The sequence below is a fragment of the Dipodomys ordii genome, unplaced genomic scaffold (genome assembly GCF_000151885.1).
Source record: "Dipodomys ordii isolate 6190 unplaced genomic scaffold, Dord_2.0 Scaffold27, whole genome shotgun sequence".
Lineage (NCBI taxonomy): Eukaryota > Metazoa > Chordata > Mammalia > Rodentia > Heteromyidae > Dipodomys > Dipodomys ordii.
The window spans coordinates 3,148,458-3,151,894 of record NW_012267243.1 but is presented as its reverse complement, the minus strand read 5'-3'; positions in this window follow the sequence as shown (position 1 = coordinate 3,151,894).

Here is a 3,437-nt window from a genome sequence, read left to right as displayed (position 1 = left end):
GGTAAAGAGTACATTTCTTGTCGAGCATTGTTAACCCCTCCTGTGTTATTATAAAGGTGCTATACAGAGGGGTTACAGTTAACATAAGTCAGGTAGAGTATGTTTCTTTTTGGACAATATCACTGTTAGATTATTTAGACTTCGCCAGAAAAACACACAGACATCCAGGTACAGAGAACAAAGAAAGGTTTACTGCCCGGGAAGGGGCCCGACAAGACCTCTTCTCACAAGGGAGAAGTGAGAAGAAGCACCAGTTATTGTCTGATGACCTATATAACATAGTTGGTTTACGAGGGGCTAGAAGGGGCTAAGAGGCGGAGACCCTGGTGTGGACATGCGGGCCAGGGGCTTCATCATGGGAGACTAGGATTTGTGGCAGCTATCCAAATAGTAGATAAGGGGCCCTGCCGCTGCCCAGACCTGAAGGTCACTCTAAGGGTCTCTTGCTACCTTTTATGGTGGTAGCTGCCCCCAAGGAGTGCCATCCCATGGTAAAGGGGGCTGGAGGCTGATTATTTACTGCCTTTACTACGGGGCCTGGTGTTGTCTAGGAAGGGAGCCTGCTAAGCTGTGGAGAGGGGAAGGAGCATGCTAAACTATGGGAAAGGAGCTTATTATGCTAACAATCACCCCTTCCCTTGCTCTCTCCCAGTTTCAAAACTCTTGATTGAAGAATTGGGATTGGGGGGGAAGGGGGAGGCTGGGAAGGGATGTGAAGGGTAAACAAAGGAGGAGGCTGCAATGCTTGGTAAGAAATGTACGCATTATCCTGCCCATGTAATTGTAACCCCTCTGTACAGTATGTTCACAAATAAAATTAAAAAAATTTAAAAAAAAACTCTTGATTGTTCTCCAGAATATTCCAGAAAAGCTTCTGTGCCAGTAGCTTTATTAAATTGGCTCATCTTTGTGTCACAGGAAAGCCAGCCTGTGAAGCACCTGAGTAAGATAGTTAAGACCAGCACAAAATTGTAACCTCTTTGTACAACTACTTAATAGGAATTTAAACAAACAAGAGACCAGAGGAAGCCAGGGTGAAGATAAGGCTGGACGCAGCAGGGGCAGGGTGTTTGTCAGAACCCAGCCATCTGGAAGTCGGAGTCCTGTTGTTCATCCTGAGCACTGTCTCTCAGCCTGAGCACTGTGTCTCAGCTCTTCAACTCGAGGCAAGCGCTCTACCACTTGAGCCACAGTGCCACTTCCAGCTTTCTGATAGTTAATTGGAGATAAGAGTCTCACAGACTTTGCTGCCCCAGGCTAGCTTTGAACTGTGATCCTCAGATCTCAGCCATCTGGGTAGTTAGTACGGGCATGAGTCACTGGTGCCTGGCTGTTCTTGACAGATTTATAAGGATAATGCTTTCTGGAGATCTCCCAGAGGCCCCTGTGTACTGTGGTCAGTTAGTTTGTTGGTTAGTTGGTTTGTGGGGAAGGAGGAGTGATACTGGGGGGTTGAACTCAGGCCCCCACACTCTTCCTTAGCTGCCCCCACCCAAAACTAGTGCTCTACCACTTGAGCCTCAGCTTCACTTCTGGCTTCTGTTTGGGGGGTGGTGTTTGGGGGAGGGGGTCAGGGTTGGGGGGAGGTTAATTTATGTTAAAAGTCTTATGGACTTTCCTACCGATGCTGGCTTCCATCCTTCATCCTTGAATCTCAGGACTGCTGGTACAGAGTTTGGGATACTGTCCAAAAACAGAATTTAAGGACATATTGAGGTAGAAACCAAGAAATTTTATCAGTAAAGAAGAGGGAGGGAGGGAAGGAAGGAAGAAAGGAAAGGAAGGAAGGAAGGAAAGGAAAGAAGGGAGGGAGGGAGGGAGGGAGGGAGGAAGGAAGGAAGGAAGGAAGGAAAGAAGGAAGAAAGGAAAGGAAAGGAAGGAAGGAAGGAAGGAAGGAAGGAAGGAAGGAAGGAAGGACACAACCCATGTGTGTGGCCGGGTCTGACATTAAGTATTCCAACATCACAGGGAGTGATGCAGTAAAAGTAGATTGAGAGTTGCTCAAATTCACCTTACAACACTTTTCTCCTTTGTTTTGACACCCAGCACATTTGATTATTTGTGTGTGTGTGTGTGTGTGTGTGTGTGTGTGTGTGTCCTGGTCCTGGGGCTCGAACTCAGGGCCTGGGCACTGTTAGCACCATCCCAGAGGACCACGCAGAGGCAGGCCGGCACAAGAGAAAGATTATTATAAGGTTTATTAGAGGACCATATCTCCCCACCCCCCACCCCCAGAGGGAGCAATATGGCATCTGCCCCTATCCAGGTGGGTAGCTCTGGAGCTAATCGCAGGTAGGTTTGCATAGGAGAGAGGGGGTGGCCAGCTATAAAGCAGAACTCTAGGGCAGGGAGAAGCTAAGGTCTGGGTGGAGCCAAAGACAGGAGGTGGGGATAAAGCTAACAGGCACAGGTGATCTCCTTTTATCTTCCTTTTTCTAGAATATTCTGGAGAACAATCAAGAGTTTTGAAACTGGGAGAGAGCAAGGGAAGGGGTGATTGTTAGCATAATAAGCTCCTTTCCCATAGTTTAGCATGCTCCTTCCCCTCTCCACAGCTTAGCAGGCTCCCTTCCTAGGCAAAACTAGGCCCCGTAGTAAAGGCAGTAAATAATCAGCCTCCAGCCCCCTTTACCTTGGGATGGCACTCCTCGGGGGCAGCTACCACCATAAAAGGTAGCAAGAGACCCTTAGAGTGACCTTCAGGTCTGGACAGCTTCAGGACCCCTTATCTACTATTTGGGCAGCAGCCACAAATCCTAGTCTGCCATGATGAAGCCCCTGGCCCGCATGTCCACACCAGGGTCTCCGCCTCCTAGCCCCTTCTAGCCCCTCCTAAACCTCAAGGATAGTGCTCTACCACTGGAGCCACAGTTTCACTTCCAGTTTTTCTGTGATTTAATTGGAGATAGGAGTTGGGCTGGCTAGGAACCAAGGTCCTCAGATCTCAGCCTCCGGAGTAGCTGGGATTACGGGCGTGAGCCACCGGCCCGGCTCACTCAATTATTCTAGCTGTAACGCTTTGGGCCCAGAGGTCAATGTGGAGTCACGGATGTCTGGGTGTTCCTGCGGCACAGCAGTTTGTCCGTCCCCAGAAAAGTATTTCAAACGCATTTTGTGCGGAGAGGAGTCGTGTCCCCAAGTGTTTTTGTCTCCAGATTGTCTTTTTTTAAGATTTCCTCGCTCTGTTCTCGGAGAGATCCTTTCTTAGTATTTACTAACTCCAGCCTGGGAGGGAGGCGGGAGGTGGGGTTTAAAGCAAAGACCACACCGCTCCCGCCCATCCCGAGCCGGGATTGAATGGCTAGCGGCGGTTTCCCCTGTCCCACTTTCTCCGCTCCGGGGCGGGAGAAGCCAGCCGCGCCCTGCGCCCCGCCTGGGAAGAGGCCGGACGCCGCTCCGGGAACTACAGCCCCCAGGCGCCCCGCGCGGTGGCACCG